The following is a 19,033-nucleotide window of genomic DNA, read 5'->3' as shown; positions in this document are numbered from 1 at the left end:
GCCTGGCCCCGCCCGCCCAGCTTCCCCTCCCGAGCCAGGCCCCGCCCGCCCAGCTTCCCCTCCCAGGCTGGCCCCGCCCGGCCAGCTTCCGCTCTCGAGTCCGTTCCTGCCCGCCCAGCTTCCCCTAACAGCCAGACCCCGCCCGGCCAGCTTCCCCTCCCGATTCCGTCCCTGCCCGCCCAGCTTCCCCTCCCAGCCAGGCTCCGCCCGCCCAGTTTCTCCTCCCGTTCCCGGGCCCGCCCGCCCAGCTTCTCCTCCCAAGCCAGGCCCCGCCCGCCCAGCTTCCCCTCCCATCTTGGCTCCGCCCCCCAGCTTCCCCTCCCAGCCTGGCCCCGCCCTTCCAGCTTCCCCTCCCAGCCTGCCCCCGCCCGCCCAGATTCCCCTCCCAGCCTGGCCCCGCCCGCCCACCTTCCCCTCCCAGCCTGGCCCCGCCCGCCCACTTTCTCTTCCCGAGCCCGGCCCCGCCTTCCCAGCTTCCCCTCCCGAGTCCGGCCCCGCGCGCCCAGCTTCCCCTCCCAGCCTGGCCCCGCCCGCCCAGCTTCCCCTCCTGAGCCAGGCCCCGCCCGCCCAGCTTCTCCTCCCAAGCCAGGCCCCGCCCGCAGAGGTTCTCCTCCCAGCCTGGCCCCGATTGCCCAGCTTCTCCTCCTGAGCCAGGCCCCGCCCGCCCAGCTTCTCCTCCCAAGCCAGGCCCCGCCCGCCCAGCTTCTCCTCCCAAGCCAGGCCCCGCCCGCCCAGATTCTCCTCCCGAGCCTGGCCCCGCCCGGCCAGCTTCCCCCCCGAGTCCGTCCCTGCCCGCCCAGCTTCCCCTCCCAGCCAGGCCCCGCCCGCCCAGTTTCTACTCCCGTTCCCGGCCCCGCCCGCCCAGCTTATCCTCCCAAGCCATGCCCCTCCTGCCCAGCTTCCCTTCCCAGCCTCGCCCCACCCTCCCAGCTTCCCCTCCCAGCCTGGCCCTGCCCGCCCAGCTTCTCCTCCTGAGCCAGGCCCCTCCCGCCCAGCTTCTCCTCCCAGCCTGACCCCGCCCGCCGAGCTTCCCCTCCCAGCCTGGCCCCGCCCGCCCAGCTTCTCCTCGTGAGCCAGTCCCCGCCCGCCCAGATTCCCCTCCCAGCCTGGCCCCGCCCGCCCAGCTTCCCCTCCCAGCCTGGCCCCGCCCGCCCACTTTCCCCTCCCGAGCCCGGCCCCGCCTTCCCAGCTTCCCCTCTCGAGCCCGGCCTCGCCCACCCAGCTTCTCCTCCCAGCCTGGCCCCGCCCGCCCAGCTTCCTCTCCCGAGTCCTGCCCCGCGCGCCCAGCTTCCCCTCCCAGCCTGGCCCCGCCCGCCCAGCTTCTCCTCCTGAGCCAGGCCCCGCCCGCCCAGCTTCTCCTCCCAAGCCAGGCCCCGCCCTCAGAGGTTCTCCTCCCAGCCTGGCCCCGATTTCCCAGCTTCTCCTCCTGAGCCAGGCCCCGCCCGCCCAGCTTCTCCTCCCAAGCCAGGCCCCGCCCGCCCAGCTTCTCCTCCCAAGCCAGGCCCCGCCCGCCCAGATTCTCCTCCCGAGCCTGGCCCCGCCCGGCCAGCTTCCCCCCCGAGTCCGTCCCTGCCCGCCCAGCTTCCCCTCCCAGCCAGGCCCCGCCCGCCCAGTTTCTACTCCCGTTCCCGGCCCCGCCCGCCCAGCTTATCCTCCCAAGCCATGCCCCTCCTGCCCAGCTTCCCTTCCCAGCCTCGCCCCACCCTCCCAGCTTCCCCTCCCAGCCTGGCCCTGCCCGCCCAGCTTCTCCTCGTGAGCCAGGCCCCTCCCGCCCAGCTTCTCCTCCCAGCCTGACCCCGCCCGCCGAGCTTCCCCTCCCAGCCTGGCCCCGCCCGCCCAGCTTCTCCTCGTGAGCCAGGCCCCGCCCGCCCAGCTTCTCCTCCCAAGCCAGGCCCCGCCCGACCACCTTCCCCTCCCAGCTTGGCCCCGCCCCCCAGCTTCCCCTCCCAGCCTGGCCCCGCTCGACCAGCTTCCCCTCCCGAGTCCGACCCCGCCCGCCCAGCTTGTCTTCCCGAGCCCGGCCCCGACTTCCCGGCTTCCCCTCCCGAGTCCGGCCCCGCCCGCCCATCTCCCCCTCCCAGCCTGGCCCCGCCCGGCCAGCTTCTCCTCCCGAGCCAGGCCCCGCCCGCCCAGCTTCCCCTCCCAGCCTGGCCCCGCCCGCCCAGCTTCCGCTCCCGAGTCCGTTCCTGCCCGCCCAGCTTCCCCTCCCAGCCAGGCACCGCCCGGCCAGCTTCCCCTCCGGATTCCGTCCCTGCCCGCCCAGCTTCCCCTCCCAGCCAGGCTCCGCCTGCCCAGTTTCTCCTCCCGTTCCCGGGCCCGCCCGCCAAGCTTCTCCTCCCAATCCAGGCCCCGCCCGCCCAGCTTCCCCTCCCAGCCTGGCCCCGCCCGCCCAGCTTCCCCTCCCAGCCTGGCCCCGCCCGCCCAGCTTCTCCTCGCAGCCTGGCCCCGCCTGCCCAGCTTCTCCTCCCAAGCCTGGCCCCGCCCGCCCAGCTTCCCCTCCCGAGCCAGGCCCCGCCCGCCCAGCTTCCCCTCCCAGGCTGGCCCCGCCCGGCCAGCTTCCGCTCCCGAGTCCGTTCCCGCCCGCCCAGCTTCCCCTCCCAGCCAGGCCCCGCCCGGCCAGCTTCCCCTCCCGAGTCCGGCCCCGCACGCCCAGCTTCCCCTCCCAGCCTGGCCTCGCCCGCCCAGCTTCTCCTCCTGAGACAGGCCCCGCCCGCCCAGCTTCCCTTCCCAGCCTGGCCCCGCCCGCCCAGCTTCTCCTCCCAAGCCTGGCCCCGCCCGCCCAGCTTCCCCTCCCGAGCCCGGCCCCGCCTTCCCAGCTTCCCTTCTCGAGCCCGGCCCCGCCCGCTCAGCTTCTCCTCCCAGCCTGGCCCCGCTCGACCAGCTTCCCCTCCCGAGTCCGGCCCCGCCCGCCCACTTTCCCTTCCCGAGCCCCGCCCCGCCTTCCCAGTTTCCCCTCCCGAGTCCGGCCCCGCCCGCCGATCTTCCCCTCCCAGCCTGGCCCCGCCCGGCCAGCTTCTCCTTCCGAGCCAGGCCCCGCCCGCCCAGCTTCCCCTCCCTGCCTGGCCCCGCCCGGCCAGCTTCCGCTCCCGAGTCCGTTCCTGCCCGCCCAGCTTCCCCTCCCAGCCAGGCCCCTCCCGGCCAGCTTCCCCTCCCGATTCCGTCCCTGCCCGCCCAGCTTCCCCTCCCAGCCAGGCTCCGCCCGCCCAGTTTCTCCTCCCGTTCCCGGGCCCGCCCGCCACGCTTCTCCTCCCAATCCAGGCCCCGCCCGCCCAGCTTGCCCTCCCAGCCTGGCCCCGCCCGCCCAGCTTGCCCTCCCAGCCTGGCCCCGCCCGCCCAGCTTCCCCTCCCAGCCTGGCCCCGCCCGCCCAGCTTCTCCTCGCAGCCAGGCCCCGCCCGGCCAGCTTCCCCTCCCAGCCAGGCCCCGCCCGCCCAGTTTCTCCTCCCGTTACCGGGCTCGCCCGCCCAGCTTCTCCTCCCAAGCCAGGCCCCGCCCGCCCAGCTTCCCCTCCCAGCCTGGCCCCGCCCGCCAAGCTTCTCCTCCTGAGCCCGGCCCCGCCCGCCCAGCTTCCCCTCCCGATCCTGGCCCCGCCCGGCCAGCTTCCGCTCCCGAGTCCGTTCCTGCCCTCCCAGCTTCCCCTCCCAGCCAGGCCCCGCCCGCCCAGTTTCTCCTCCCGTTCCCGGCCCCGCCCGCCAACTTCTCCTCGTGAGCCAGGCCCCGCCCGATCTCCTTCCCCTCCCAGCCTGGCCCCGCCCGCCCAGCTTCCCCTCCCGAGCCCGACCCCGCCCACCCAGCTTCCCCTCCCAGCCAGGCTCCGCACGCCCAGCTTCCCCTCCCAGCCAGGCTCCGCACGCCCAGCTTCCCCTCCCAGCCAGGCTCCGCACGCCCACCTTCCCCTCCCATCTTGGCCCCGACCGCCCAGCTTCCCCTCCCCAGCCAGGCCCCGCCCGCCCAGCTTCCCCTCCCGAGTCCTGGCCCCGCCCGCCCAGCTCCTCCTCCCAGCCTGGCCCCGCCCGCCCACCTTCCCCTCCCAACTTGGCTCCGCCCCCCAGATTCCCCTCCCAGCCTGGCCCCGCCCACCCAGCTTCCCCTCCCAGCCAGCCCCCGCCCGCCCAGATTCCCCTCCCAGCCTGGCCCCGCCCGCCCAGCTTCCCCTCCCAGCCTGGCTCCGCCCGCCCACTTTCTCTTCCCGAGCCCGGCCCCGCCTTCCCAGCTTCCCCTTCTCGAGCCCGGCCCCGCCCACCCAGATTCTCCTCCCAGCCTGGCCCCGCCCGCCCAGCTTCCCCTCCCAGCCTGGCCCCGCCCGACCAGCTTCCGCTCCCGAGTCCCTTCCTGCCCGCCCAGCTTCCCCTCCCAGCCGGGCCCCGCCCGCCGAGGTTCTCCTCCCAGCCTGGCCCCGACTGCCCAGCTTCTCCTCCTGAGCCAGGCCCCGCCCGCCCAGATTCTCCTCCCAAGCTAGGCACCGGCCGCCCAGCTTCTCCTCCCAAGCCAGTCCCCGCCCGCCCAGCTTCTCCTCCCGAGCCTGGCCCCGCCCGGCCAGCTTCCCCCCCGAGTCCGTCCGTGCCCGCCCAGCTTCTCCTCCCAAGCCAGGCCACGCCTGCCCAGCTTCCCTTCCCAGCCTGGCCCCACCGTCCCAGCTTCCCGTCCCAGCCTGGCCCCGCCCGCCCAGCTTCTCCTCGTGAGCCAGGACCCGCCCGCCCAGCTTCTCTTCCCAAGCCAGGCCCCGCCCGCCCAGCTTCCCCTCCCGAGTCCGGCCCCGCCCGCTCAGCTTCTCCTCCCAGCCTGGCCCCGCCCGCCCACCTTTCCCTCCCATCTTGGCCCCGCCCCCCAGCTCCCCTCCCAGCCTGGCCCCGCCCACCCAGCTTCCCCTCCCAGCCAGTCCCCGCCCGCCCAGATTCCCCTCCCAGCCTGGCCCCGCCCGCCCAGCTTCCCCTCCCAGCCTGGCCCCGCCCGCCCCCTTTCTCCTCCCGAGCCCGGCCCCGCCTTCCCAGCTTCCCCTTCTCGAGCTCGGCTCCGCCCACCCAGCTTCTCCTCCCAGCCTGGCCCCGCCCGCCCAGCTTCCCCTCCCGAGTCCGGCCCCGCGCGCCCAGCTTCCCCTCCCAGCCTGGCCCCGGCCGCCCAGCTTCTCCTCCTGAGCCAGGCCCCGCCCGCCCAGCTTCTCCTCCCAAGCCAGGCCCCGCCCGCCGAGGTTCTCCTCCCAGCCTCGCCCCGACTGCCCAGCTTCTCCTCCTGAGCCAGGCCCCGCCCGCCCAGCTTCCCCTCCCAGCCAGGCCCCGCCCGCCCAGTTTCTACTCCCAGCCAGGCCCCGCCCGCCCAGCTTGTCCTCCCAAGCCAGGCCCCTCCTGCCCAGCTTCCCTTCCCAGCCTCGCCCCACCCTCCCAGCTTCCCGTCCCAGCCTGGCCCCGCCCGCCCAGCTTCTCCTCGTGAGCCAGGCCCCGCCCGCCCAGCTTCTCCTCCCAGCCTGACCCCGCCCGCCGAGCTTCCCCTCCCAGCCTGGCCCCGCCCGCCCAGCTTCTCCTCGTGAGCCAGGCCCCGCCCGCCCAGCTTCTGCTCCCAAGCCAGGCCCCGCCCGACCACCTTCCCCTCCCAGCTTGGCCCCGCCCCCCCAGCTTCCCCTCCCAGCCTGGCCCCGCTCGCCCAGCTTCCCCTCCCGAGTCCTGGCCCCGCCCGCCCACTTTCCCCTCCCGAGCCCGGCCCCGCATTCCCAGCTTCCCCTCCCGAGTCCTGGCCCCGCCCGCCCAGCTTCCCCTCCCAGCCTGGCCCCGCCCGGCCAGCTTCTCCTCCCAGCCTGGACGAGCCTACCCAGCTTCTGCTCCCAAGCCTGGCCCCGCCCGCCCAGCTTCCCCTCCCGAGCCAGGCCCCGCCCGCCCAGCTTCCCCTCCCAGGCTGGCCCCGCCCGGCCAGCTTCCGCTCTCGAGTCCGTTCCTGCCCGCCCAGCTTCCCCTAACAGCCAGACCCCGCCCGGCCAGCTTCCCATCCCGATTCCGTCCCTGCCCGCCCAGCTTCCCCTCCCAGCCAGGCTCCGCCCGCCCAGTTTCTCCTCCCGTTCCCGGGCCCGCCCGCCCAGCTTCTCCTCCCAAGCCAGGCCCCGCCCGTCCAGCTTCCCCTCCCATCTTGGCTCCGCCCCCCAGCTTCCCCTCCCAGCCTGGCCCCGCCCTTCCAGCTTCCCCTCCCAGCCAGCCCCCGCCCGCCCAGATTCCCCTCCCAGCCTGGCCCCGCCCGCCCACCTTCCCCTCCCAGCCTGGCCCCGCCCGCCCACTTTCTCTTCCCGAGCCCGGCCCCGCCTTCCCAGCTTCCCCTCCCGAGTCCGGCCCCGCGCGCCCAGCTTCCCCTCCCAGCCTGGCCCCGCCCGCCCAGCTTCTCCTCCTGAGCCAGGCCCCGCCCGCCCAGCTTCTCCTCCCAAGCCAGGCCCCGCCCGCAGAGGTTCTCCTCCCAGCCTGGCCCCGATTGCCCAGCTTCTCCTCCTGAGCCAGGCCCCGCCCGCCCAGCTTCTCCTCCCAAGCCAGGCCCCGCCCGCCCAGCTTCTCCTCCCAAGCCAGGCCCCGCCCGCCCAGATTCTCCTCCCGAGCCTGGCCCCGCCCGGCCAGCTTCCCCCCCGAGTCCGTCCCTGCCCGCCCAGCTTCCCCAACCAGCCAGGCCCCGCCAGCCCAGTTTCTACTCCCGTTCCCGGCCCCGCCCGCCCAGCTTATCCTCCCAAGCCATGCCCCTCCTGCCCAGCTTCCCTTCCCAGCCTCGCCCCACCCTCCCAGCTTCCCCTCCCAGCCTGGCCCTGCCCGCCCAGCTTCTCCTCGTGAGCCAGGCCCCTCCCGCCCAGCTTCTCCTCCCAGCCTGACCCCGCCCGCCGAGCTTCCCCTCCCAGCCTGGCCCCGCCCGCCCAGCTTCTCCTCGTGAGCCAGTCCCCGCCCGCCCAGATTCCCCTCCCAGCCTGGCCCCGCCCGCCCAGCTTCCCCTCCCAGCCTGGCCCCGCCCGCCCACTTTCCCCTCCCGAGCCCGGCCCCGCCTTCCCAGCTTCCCCTCTCGAGCCCGGCCTCGCCCACCCAGCTTCTCCTCCCAGCCTGGCCCCGCCCGCCCAGCTTCCCCTCCCGAGTCCGGCCCCGCGCGCCCAGCTTCCCCTTCCAGCCTGGCCCCGCCCGCCCAGCTTCTCCTCCTGAGCCAGGCCCCGCCCGCCCAGCTTCTCCTCCCAAGCCAGGCCCCGCCCGCAGAGGTTCCCCTCCCAGCCTGGCCCCGATTGCCCAGCTTCTCCTCCTGAGCCAGGCCCCGCCCGCCCAGCTTCTCCTCCCAAGCCAGGCCCCGCCCGCCCAGCTTCTCCTCCCAAGCCAGGCCCCGCCCGCCCAGATTCTCCTCCCGAGCCTGGCCCCGCCCGGCCAGCTTCCCCCCCGAGTCCGTCCCTGCCCGCCCAGCTTCCCCTCCCAGCCAGGCCCCGCCCGCCCAGTTTCTACTCCCGTTCCCGGCCCCGCCCGCCCAGCTTATCCTCCCAAGCCATGCCCCTCCTGCCCAGCTTCCCTTCCCAGCCTCGCCCCACCCTCCCAGCTTCCCCTCCCAGCCTGGCCCTGCCCGCCCAGCTTCTCCTCGTGAGCCAGGCCCCTCCCGCCCAGCTTCTCCTCCCAGCCTGACCCCGCCCGCCGAGCTTCCCCTCCCAGCCTGGCCCCGCCCGCCCAGCTTCTCCTCGTGAGCCAGGCCCCGCCCGCCCAGCTTCTCCTCCCAAGCCAGGCCCCGCCCGAGCACCTTCCCCTCCCAGCTTGGCCCCGCCCCCCAGCTTCCCCTCCCAGCCTGGCCCCGCTCGACCAGCTTCCCCTCCCGAGTCCGACCCCGCCCGCCCACTTTGTCTTCCCGAGCCCGGCCCCGCCTTCCCGGCTTCCCCTCCCGAGTCCGGCCCCGCCCGCCCATCTCCCCTCCCAGCCTGGCCCCGCCCGGCCAGCTTCTCCTCCCGAGCCAGGCCCCGCCCGCCCAGCTTCCCCTCCCAGCCTGGCCCCGCCCGCCCAGCTTCCGCTTCCGAGTCCGTTCCTGCCCGCCCAGCTTCCCCTCCCAGCCAGGCACCGCCCGGCCAGCTTCCCCTCCGGATTCCGTCCCTGCCCGCCCAGCTTCCCCTCCCAGCCAGGCTCCGCCTGCCCAGTTTCTCCTCCCGTTCCCGGGCCCGCCCGCCAAGCTTCTCCTCCCAATCCAGGCCCCGCCCGCCCAGCTTCCCCTCCCAGCCTGGCCCCGCCCGCCCAGCTTCCCCTCCCAGCCTGGCCCCGCCCGCCCAGCTTCTCCTCGCAGCCTGGCCCCGCCTGCCCAGCTTCTCCTCCCAAGCCTGGCCCCGCCCGCCCAGCTTCCCCTCCCGAGCCAGGCCCCGCCCGCCCAGCTTCCCCTCCCAGGCTGGCCCCGCCCGGCCAGCTTCCGCTCCCGAGTCCGTTCCTGCCCGCCCAGCTTCCCCTCCCAGCCAGGCCCCGCCCGGCCAGCTTCCCCTCCCGAGTCCGGCCCCGCACGCCCAGCTTCCCCTCCCAGCCTGGCCTCGCCCGCCCAGCTTCTCCTCCTGAGACAGGCCCCGCCCGCCCAGCTTCCCTTCCCAGCCTGGCCCCGCCCGCCCAGCTTCTCCTCCCAAGCCTGGCCCCGCCCGCCCAGCTTCCCCTCCCGAGCCCGGCCCCGCCTTCCCAGCTTCCCCTTCTCGAGCCCGGCCCCGCCCGCTCAGCTTCTCCTCCCAGCCTGGCCCCGCTCGACCAGCTTCCCCTCCCGAGTCCGGCCCCGCCCGCCCACTTTCCCCTCCCGAGCCCAGCCCCGCCTTCCCGGTTTCCCCTCCCGAGTCCGGCCCCGCCCGCCGATCTTCCCCTCCCAGCCTGGCCCCGCCCGGCCAGCTTCTCCTTCCGAGCCAGGCCCCGCCCGCCCAGCTTCCCCTCCCTGCCTGGCCCCGCCCGGCCAGCTTCCGCTCCCGAGTCCGTTCCTGCCCGCCCAGCTTCCCCTCCCAGCCAGGCCCCTCCCGGCCAGCTTCCCCTCCCGATTCCGTCCCTGCCCGCCCAGCTTCCCCTCCCAGCCAGGCTCCGCCCGCCCAGTTTCTCCTCCCGTTCCCGGGCCCGCCCGCCACGCTTCTCCTCCCAATCCAGGCCCCGCCCGCCCAGCTTGCCCTCCCAGCCTGGCCCCGCCCGCCCAGCTTCCCCTCCCAGCCTGGCCCCGCCCGCCCAGCTTCTCCTCGCAGCCTGGCCCCGCCTGCCCAGCTTCTCCTCCCAAGCCTGGTCCCGCCCGCCCAGCTTCCCCTCCCGATTCCGTCCCTGCCCGCCCAGCTTCCCCTCCCAGCCAGGCTCCGCCCGGCCAGCTTCTCCTCCCGAGCCAGGCCCCGCCCGCCCAGCTTCCCCTCCCAGCCTGGCCCCGCCCGCCCAGCTTCCGCTCCCGAGTCCGTTCCCGCCCGCCCAGCTTCCCCTCCCAGCCAGGCTCCGCCTGCCCAGCTTGCCCTCCCAGCCTGGCCCCGCCCGCCCAGCTTGCCCTCCCAGCCTGGCCCCGCCCGCCCAGCTTCCCCTCCCAGCCTGGCCCCGCCCGCCCAGCTTCTCCTCGCAGCCAGGCCCCGCCCGGCCAGCTTCCCCTCCCAGCCAGGCCCCGCCCGCCCAGTTTCTCCTCCCGTTACCGGGCTCGCCCGCCCAGCTTCTCCTCCCAAGCCAGGCCCCGCCCGCCCAGCTTCCCCTCCCAGCCTGGCCCCGCCCGCCAAGCTTCTCCTCCTGAGCCCGGCCCCGCCCGCCCAGCTTCCCCTCCCGATCCTGGCCCCGCCCGGCCAGCTTCCGCTCCCGAGTCCGTTCCTGCCCTCCCAGCTTCCCCTCCCAGCCAGGCCCCGCCCGCCCAGTTTCTCCTCCCGTTCCCGGCCCCGCCCGCCAACTTCTCCTCGTGAGCCAGGCCCCGCCCGATCTCCTTCCCCTCCCAGCCTGGCCCCGCCCGCCCAGCTTCCCCTCCCGAGCCCGACCCCGCCCACCCAGCTTCCCCTCCCAGCCAGGCTCCGCACGCCCAGCTTCCCCTCCCAGCCAGGCTCCGCACGCCCAGCTTCCCCTCCCAGCCAGGCTCCGCACGCCCACCTTCCCCTCCCATCTTGGCCCCGACCGCCCAGCTTCCCCTCCCCAGCCAGGCCCCGCCCGCCCAGCTTCCCCTCCCGAGTCCGGCCCCGCCCGCTCAGCTCCTCCTCCCAGCCTGGCCCCGCCCGCCCACCTTCCCCTCCCAACTTGGCTCCGCCCCCCAGCTTCCCCTCCCAGCCTGGCCCCGCCCACCCAGCTTCCCCTCCCAGCCAGCCCCCGCCCGCCCAGATTCCCCTCCCAGCCTGGCCCCGCCCGCCCAGCTTCCCCTCCCAGCCTGGCTCCGCCCGCCCACTTTCTCTTCCCGAGCCCGGCCCCGCCTTCCCAGCTTCCCCTTCTCGAGCCCGGCCCCGCCCACCCAGCTTCTCCTCCCAGCCTGGCCCCGCCCGCCCAGCTTCCCCTCCCAGCCTGGCCCCGCCCGACCAGCTTCCGCTCCCGAGTCCCTTCCTGCCCGCCCAGCTTCCCCTCCCAGCCGGGCCCCGCCCGCCGAGGTTCTCCTCCCAGCCTGGCCCCGACTGCCCAGCTTCTCCTCCTGAGCCAGGCCCCGCCCGCCCAGATTCTCCTCCCAAGCTAGGCACCGGCCGCCCAGCTTCTCCTCCCAAGCCAGTCCCCGCCCGCCCAGCTTCTCCTCCCGAGCCTGGCCCCGCCCGGCCAGCTTCCCCCCCGAGTCCGTCCGTGCCCGCCCAGCTTCTCCTCCCAAGCCAGGCCACGCCTGCCCAGCTTCCCTTCCCAGCCTGACCCCACCGTCCCAGCTTCCCGTCCCAGCCTGGCCCCGCCCGCCCAGCTTCTCCTCGTGAGCCAGGACCCGCCCGCCCAGCTTCTCTTCCCAAGCCAGGCCCCGCCCGCCCAGCTTCCCCTCCCGAGTCCGGCCCCGCCCGCTCAGCTTCTCCTCCCAGCCTGGCCCCGCCCGCCCACCTTTCCCTCCCATCTTGGCCCCGCCCCCCAGCTCCCCTCCCAGCCTGGCCCCGCCCACCCAGCTTCCCCTCCCAGCCAGTCCCCGCCCGCCCAGATTCCCCTCCCAGCCTGGCCCCGCCCGCCCAGCTTCCCCTCCCAGCCTGGCCCCGCCCGCCCCCTTTCTCCTCCCGAGCCCGGCCCCGCCTTCCCAGCTTCCCCTTCTCGAGCTCGGCTCCGCCCACCCAGCTTCTCCTCCCAGCCTGGCCCCGCCCGCCCAGCTTCCCCTCCCGAGTCCGGCCCCGCGCGCCCACCTTCCCCTCCCAGCCTGGCCCCGGCCGCCCAGCTTCTCCTCCTGAGCCAGGCCCCGCCCGCCCAGCTTCTCCTCCCAAGCCAGGCCCCGCCCGCCGAGGTTCTCCTCCCAGCCTGGCCCCGACTGCCCAGCTTCTCCTCCTGAGCCAGGCCCCGCCCGCCGAGCTTCCCCTCCCAGCCAGGCCCCGCCCGCCCAGTTTCTACTCCCGTTCCCGGCCCCGCCCGCCCAGCTTGTCCTCCCAAGCCAGGCCCCTCCTGCCCAGCTTCCCTTCCCAGCCTCGCCCCACCCTCCCAGCTTCCCGTCCCAGCCTGGCCCCGCCCGCCCAGCTTCTCCTCGTGAGCCAGGCCCCGCCCGCCCAGCTTCTCCTCCCAGCCTGACCCCGCCCGCCGAGCTTCCCCTCCCAGCCTGGCCCCGCCCGCCCAGCTTCTCCTCGTGAGCCAGGCCCCGCCCGCCCAGCTTCTGCTCCCAAGCCAGGCCCCGCCCGACCACCTTCCCCTCCCAGCTTGGCCCCGCCCCCCCAGCTTCCCCTCCCAGCCTGGCCCCGCTCGACCAGCTTCCCCTCCCGAGTCCGGCCCCGCCCGCCCACTTTGTCTTCCCGAGCCCGGCCCCGCATTCCCGGCTTCCCCTCCCGAGTCCGGCCCCGCCCGCCCAGCTTCCCCTCCCAGCCTGGCCCCGCCCGGCCAGCTTCTCCTCCCAGCCTGGACGAGCCTACCCAGCTTCTGCTCCCAAGCCTGGCCCCGCCCGCCCAGCTTCCCCTCCCGAGCCAGGCCCCGCCCGCCCAGCTTCCCCTCCCAGGCTGGCCCCGCCCGGCCAGCTTCCGCTCTCGAGTCCGTTCCTGCCCGCCCAGCTTCCCCTAACAGCCAGACCCCGCCCGGCCAGCTTCCCATCCCGATTCCGTCCCTGCCCGCCCAGCTTCCCCTCCCAGCCAGGCTCCGCCCGCCCAGTTTCTCCTCCCGTTCCCGGGCCCGCCCGCCCAGCTTCTCCTCCCAAGCCAGGCCCCGCCCGCCCAGCTTCCCCTCCCATCTTGGCTCCGCCCCCCAGCTTCCCCTCCCAGCCTGGCCCCGCCCTTCCAGCTTCCCCTCCCAGCCAGCCCCCGCCCGCCCAGATTCCCCTCCCAGCCTGGCCCCGCCCGCCCACCTTCCCCTCCCAGCCTGGCCCCGCCCGCCCACTTTCTCTTCCCGAGCCCGGCCCCGCCTTCCCAGCTTCCCCTCCCGAGTCCGGCCCCGCGCGCCCAGCTTCCCCTCCCAGCCTGGCCCCGCCCGCCCAGCTTCTCCTCCTGAGCCAGGCCCCGCCCGCCCAGCTTCTCCTCCCAAGCCAGGCCCCGCCCGCAGAGGTTCTCCTCCCAGCCTGGCCCCGATTGCCCAGCTTCTCCTCCTGAGCCAGGCCCCGCCCGCCCAGCTTCTCCTCCCAAGCCAGGCCCCGCCCGCCCAGCTTCTCCTCCCAAGCCAGGCCCCGCCCGCCCAGATTCTCCTCCCGAGCCTGGCCCCGCCCGGCCAGCTTCCCCCCCGAGTCCGTCCCTGCCCGCCCAGCTTCCCCAACCAGCCAGGCCCCGCCAGCCCAGTTTCTACTCCCGTTCCCGGCCCCGCCCGCCCAGCTTATCCTCCCAAGCCATGCCCCTCCTGCCCAGCTTCCCTTCCCAGCCTCGCCCCACCCTCCCAGCTTCCCCTCCCAGCCTGGCCCTGCCCGCCCAGCTTCTCCTCGTGAGCCAGGCCCCTCCCGCCCAGCTTCTCCTCCCAGCCTGACCCCGCCCGCCGAGCTTCCCCTCCCAGCCTGGCCCCGCCCGCCCAGCTTCTCCTCGTGAGCCAGTCCCCGCCCGCCCAGATTCCCCTCCCAGCCTGGCCCCGCCCGCCCAGCTTCCCCTCCCAGCCTGGCCCCGCCCGCCCACTTTCTCTTCCCGAGCCCGGCCCCGCCTTCCCAGCTTCCCCTCTCGAGCCCGGCCTCGCCCACCCAGCTTCTCCTCCCAGCCTGGCCCCGCCCGCCCAGCTTCCCCTCCCGAGTCCGGCCCCGCGCGCCCAGCTTCCCCTTCCAGCCTGGCCCCGCCCGCCCAGCTTCTCCTCCTGAGCCAGGCCCCGCCCGCCCAGCTTCTCCTCCCAAGCCAGGCCCCGCCCGCAGAGGTTCTCCTCCCAGCCTGGCCCCGATTGCCCAGCTTCTCCTCCTGAGCCAGGCCCCGCCCGCCCAGCTTCTCCTCCCAAGCCAGGCCCCGCCCGCCCAGCTTCTCCTCCCAAGCCAGGCCCCGCCCGCCCAGATTCTCCTCCCGAGCCTGGCCCCGCCCGGCCAGCTTCCCCCCCGAGTCCGTCCCTGCCCGCCCAGCTTCCCCTCCCAGCCAGGCCCCGCCCGCCCAGTTTCTACTCCCGTTCCCGGCCCCGCCCGCCCAGCTTATCCTCCCAAGCCATGCCCCTCCTGCCCAGCTTCCCTTCCCAGCCTCGCCCCACCCTCCCAGCTTCCCCTCCCAGCCTGGCCCTGCCCGCCCAGCTTCTCCTCGTGAGCCAGGCCCCTCCCGCCCAGCTTCTCCTCCCAGCCTGACCCCGCCCGCCGAGCTTCCCCTCCCAGCCTGGCCCCGCCCGCCCAGCTTCTCCTCGTGAGCCAGGCCCCGCCCGCCCAGCTTCTCCTCCCAAGCCAGGCCCCGCCCGACCACCTTCCCCTCCCAGCTTGGCCCCGCCCCCCCAGCTTCCCCTCCCAGCCTGGCCCCGCTCGACCAGCTTCCCCTCCCGAGTCCGACCCCGCCCGCCCACTTTGTCTTCCCGAGCCCGGCCCCGCCTTCCCGGCTTCCCCTCCCGAGTCCGGCCCCGCCCGCCCATCTCCCCTCCCAGCCTGGCCCCGCCCGGCCAGCTTCTCCTCCCGAGCCAGGCCCCGCCCGCCCAGCTTCCCCTCCCAGCCTGGCCCCGCCCGCCCAGCTTCCGCTTCCGAGTCCGTTCCTGCCCGCCCAGCTTCCCCTCCCAGCCAGGCACCGCCCGGCCAGCTTCCCCTCCGGATTCCGTCCCTGCCCGCCCAGCTTCCCCTCCCAGCCAGGCTCCGCCTGCCCAGTTTCTCCTCCCGTTCCCGGGCCCGCCCGCCAAGCTTCTCCTCCCAATCCAGGCCCCGCCCGCCCAGCTTCCCCTCCCAGCCTGGCCCCGCCCGCCCAGCTTCCCCTCCCAGCCTGGCCCCGCCCGCCCAGCTTCTCCTCGCAGCCTGGCCCCGCCTGCCCAGCTTCTCCTCCCAAGCCTGGCCCCGCCCGCCCAGCTTCCCCTCCCGAGCCAGGCCCCGCCCGCCCAGCTTCCCCTCCCAGGCTGGCCCCGCCCGGCCAGCTTCCGCTCCCGAGTCCGTTCCTGCCCGCCCAGCTTCCCCTCCCAGCCAGGCCCCGCCCGGCCAGCTTCCCCTCCCGAGTCCGGCCCCGCACGCCCAGCTTCCCCTCCCAGCCTGGCCTCGCCCGCCCAGCTTCTCCTCCTGAGACAGGCCCCGCCCGCCCAGCTTCCCTTCCCAGCCTGGCCCCGCCCGCCCAGCTTCTCCTCCCAAGCCTGGCCCCGCCCGCCCAGCTTCCCCTCCCGAGCCCGGCCCCGCCTTCCCAGCTTCCCCTTCTCGAGCCCGGCCCCGCCCGCTCAGCTTCTCCTCCCAGCCTGGCCCCGCTCGACCAGCTTCCCCTCCCGAGTCCGGCCCCGCCCGCCCACTTTGTCTTCCCGAGCCCAGCCCCGCCTTCCCGGTTTCCCCTCCCGAGTCCGGCCCCGCCCGCCGATCTTCCCCTCCCAGCCTGGCCCCGCCCGGCCAGCTTCTCCTTCCGAGCCAGGCCCCGCCCGCCCAGCTTCCCCTCCCTGCCTGGCCCCGCCCGGCCAGCTTCCGCTCCCGAGTCCGTTCCTGCCCGCCCAGCTTCCCCTCCCAGCCAGGCCCCTCCCGGCCAGCTTCCCCTCCCGATTCCGTCCCTGCCCGCCCAGCTTCCCCTCCCAGCCAGGCTCCGCCCGCCCAGTTTCTCCTCCCGTTCCCGGGCCCGCCCGCCACGCTTCTCCTCCCAATCCAGGCCCCGCCCGCCCAGCTTGCCCTCCCAGCCTGGCCCCGCCCGCCCAGCTTCCCCTCCCAGCCTGGCCCCGCCCGCCCAGCTTCTCCTCGCAGCCTGGCCCCGCCTGCCCAGCTTCTCCTCCCAAGCCTGGTCCCGCCCGCCCAGCTTCCCCTCCCGATTCCGTCCCTGCCCGCCCAGCTTCCCCTCCCAGCCAGGCTCCGCCCGGCCAGCTTCTCCTCCCGAGCCAGGCCCCGCCCGCCCAGCTTCCCCTCCCAGCCTGGCCCCGCCTGCCCAGCTTCCGCTCCCGAGTCCGTTCCTGCCCGCCCAGCTTCCCCTCCCAGCCAGGCTCCGCCTGCCCAGTTTCTCCTCCCGTTCCCGGGCCCGCCCGCCAAGCTTCTCCTCCCAATCCAGGCCCCGCCCGCCCAGCTTCCCCTCCCAGCCTGGCCCCGCCCGCCCAGCTTCCCCTCCCAGCCTGGCCCCGCCCGCCCAGCTTCCCCTCCCAGCCTGGCCCCGCCCGCCCAGCTTCTCCTCGCAGCCTGGCCCCGCCTGCCCAGCTTCTCCTCCCAAGCCTGGCCCCGCCCGCCCAGCTTCCCCTCCCGAGCCAGGCCCCGCCCGCCCAGCTTCCCCTCCCAGGCTGGCCCCGCCCGGCCAGCTTCCGCTCCCGAGTCCGTTCCTGCCCGCCCAGCTTCCCCTCCCAGCCAGGCCCCGCCCGGCCAGCTTCCCCTCCCGAGTCCGGCCCCGCACGCCCAGCTTCCCCTCCCAGCCTGGCCTCGCCCGCCCAGCTTCTCCTCCTGAGACAGGCCCCGCCCGCCCAGCTTCCCTTCCCAGCCTGGCCCCGCCCGCCCAGCTTCTGCTCCCAAGCCTGGCCCCGCCCGCCCAGCTTCCCCTCCCGAGCCAGGCCCCGCCCGCCCAGCTTCCCCTCCCAGGCTGGCCCCGCCCGGCCAGCTTCCGCTCTCGAGTCCGTTCCTGCCCGCCCAGCTTCCCCTAACAGCCAGACCCCGCCCGGCCAGCTTCCCATCCCGATTCCGTCCCTGCCCGCCCAGCTTCCCCTCCCAGCCAGGCTCCGCCCGCCCAGTTTCTCCTCCCGTTCCCGGGCCCGCCCGCCCAGCTTCTCCTCCCAAGCCAGGCCCCGCCCGCCCAGCTTCCCCTCCCATCTTGGCTCCGCCCCCCAGCTTCCCCTCCCAGCCTGGCCCCGCCCTTCCAGCTTCCCCTCCCAGCCAGCCCCCGCCCGCCCAGATTCCCCTCCCAGCCTGGCCCCGCCCGCCCACCTTCCCCTCCCAGCCTGGCCCCGCCCGCCCACTTTCTCTTCCCGAGCCCGGCCCCGCCTTCCCAGCTTCCCCTCCCGAGTCCGGCCCCGCGCGCCCAGCTTCCCCTCCCAGCCTGGCCCCGCCCGCCCAGCTTCTCCTCCTGAGCCAGGCCCCGCCCGCCCAGCTTCTCCTCCCAAGCCAGGCCCCGCCCGCAGAGGTTCTCCTCCCAGCCTGGCCCCGATTGCCCAGCTTCTCCTCCTGAGCCAGGCCCCGCCCGCCCAGCTTCTCCTCCCAAGCCAGGCCCCGCCCGCCCAGCTTCTCCTCCCAAGCCAGGCCCCGCCCGCCCAGATTCTCCTCCCGAGCCTGGCCCCGCCCGGCCAGCTTCCCCCCCGAGTCCGTCCCTGCCCGCCCAGCTTCCCCAACCAGCCAGGCCCCGCCAGCCCAGTTTCTACTCCCGTTCCCGGCCCCGCCCGCCCAGCTTATCCTCCCAAGCCATGCCCCTCCTGCCCAGCTTCCCTTCCCAGCCTCGCCCCACCCTCCCAGCTTCCCCTCCCAGCCTGGCCCTGCCCGCCCAGCTTCTCCTCGTGAGCCAGGCCCCTCCCGCCCAGCTTCTCCTCCCAGCCTGACCCCGCCCGCCGAGCTTCCCCTCCCAGCCTGGCCCCGCCCGCCCAGCTTCTCCTCGTGAGCCAGTCCCCGCCCGCCCAGATTCCCCTCCCAGCCTGGCCCCGCCCGCCCAGCTTCCCCTCCCAGCCTGGCCCCGCCCGCCCACTTTCTCTTCCCGAGCCCGGCCCCGCCTTCCCAGCTTCCCCTCTCGAGCCCGGCCTCGCCCACCCAGCTTCTCCTCCCAGCCTGGCCCCGCCCGCCCAGCTTCCCCTCCCGAGTCCGGCCCCGCGCGCCCAGCTTCCCCTTCCAGCCTGGCCCCGCCCGCCCAGCTTCTCCTCCTGAGCCAGGCCCCGCCCGCCCAGCTTCTCCTCCCAAGCCAGGCCCCGCCCGCAGAGGTTCTCCTCCCAGCCTGGCCCCGATTGCCCAGCTTCTCCTCCTGAGCCAGGCCCCGCCCGCCCAGCTTCTCCTCCCAAGCCAGGCCCCGCCCGCCCAGCTTCTCCTCCCAAGCCAGGCCCCGCCCGCCCAGATTCTCCTCCCGAGCCTGGCCCCGCCCGGCCAGCTTCCCCCCCGAGTCCGTCCCTGCCCGCCCAGCTTCCCCTCCCAGCCAGGCCCCGCCCGCCCAGTTTCTACTCCCGTTCCCGGCCCCGCCCGCCCAGCTTATCCTCCCAAGCCATGCCCCTCCTGCCCAGCTTCCCTTCCCAGCCTCGCCCCACCCTCCCAGCTTCCCCTCCCAGCCTGGCCCTGCCCGCCCAGCTTCTCCTCGTGAGCCAGGCCCCTCCCGCCCAGCTTCTCCTCCCAGCCTGACCCCGCCCGCCGAGCTTCCCCTCCCAGCCTGGCCCCGCCCGCCCAGCTTCTCCTCGTGAGCCAGGCCCCGCCCGCCCAGCTTCTCCTCCCAAGCCAGGCCCCGCCCGACCACCTTCCCCTCCCAGCTTGGCCCCGCCCCCCCAGCTTCCCCTCCCAGCCTGGCCCCGCTCGACCAGCTTCCCCTCCCGAGTCCGACCCCGCCCGCCCACTTTGTCTTCCCGAGCCCGGCCCCGCCTTCCCGGCTTCCCCTCCCGAGTCCGGCCCCGCCCGCCCATCTCCCCTCCCAGCCTGGCCCCGCCCGGCCAGCTTCTCCTCCCGAGCCAGGCCCCGCCCGCCCAGCTTCCCCTCCCAGCCTGGCCCCGCCCGCCCAGCTTCCGCTTCCGAGTCCGTTCCTGCCCGCCCAGCTTCCCCTCCCAGCCAGGCACCGCCCGGCCAGCTTCCCCTCCGGATTCCGTCCCTGCCCGCCCAGCTTCCCCTCCCAGCCAGGCTCCGCCTGCCCAGTTTCTCCTCCCGTTCCCGGGCCCGCCCGCCAAGCTTCTCCTCCCAATCCAGGCCCCGCCCGCCCAGCTTCCCCTCCCAGCCTGGCCCCGCCCGCCCAGCTTCCCCTCCCAGCCTGGCCCCGCCCGCCCAGCTTCTCCTCGCAGCCTGGCCCCGCCTGCCCAGCTTCTCCTCCCAAGCCTGGCCCCGCCCGCCCAGCTTCCCCTCCCGAGCCAGGCCCCGCCCGCCCAGCTTCCCCTCCCAGGCTGGCCCCGCCCGGCCAGCTTCCGCTCCCGAGTCCGTTCCTGCCCGCCCAGCTTCCCCTCCCAGCCAGGCCCCGCCCGGCCAGCTTCCCCTCCCGAGTCCGGCCCCGCACGCCCAGCTTCCCCTCCCAGCCTGGCCTCGCCCGCCCAGCTTCTCCTCCTGAGACAGGCCCCGCCCGCCCAGCTTCCCTTCCCAGCCTGGCCCCGCCCGCCCAGCTTCTCCTCCCAAGCCTGGCCCCGCCCGCCCAGCTTCCCCTCCCGAGCCCGGCCCCGCCTTCCCAGCTTCCCCTTCTCGAGCCCGGCCCCGCCCGCTCAGCTTCTCCTCCCAGCCTGGCCCCGCTCGACCAGCTTCCCCTCCCGAGTCCGGCCCCGCCCGCCCACTTTGTCTTCCCGAGCCCAGCCCCGCCTTCCCGGTTTCCCCTCCCGAGTCCGGCCCCGCCCGCCG

This window comes from Pelodiscus sinensis, chromosome 18 (genome assembly GCF_052426305.1).
Source record: "Pelodiscus sinensis isolate ZL-2025 chromosome 18, ASM5242630v1, whole genome shotgun sequence".
In the NCBI taxonomy this organism is placed as follows: Eukaryota; Metazoa; Chordata; order Testudines; family Trionychidae; genus Pelodiscus; species Pelodiscus sinensis.
Note: the sequence above shows the minus strand (reverse complement) of the source record.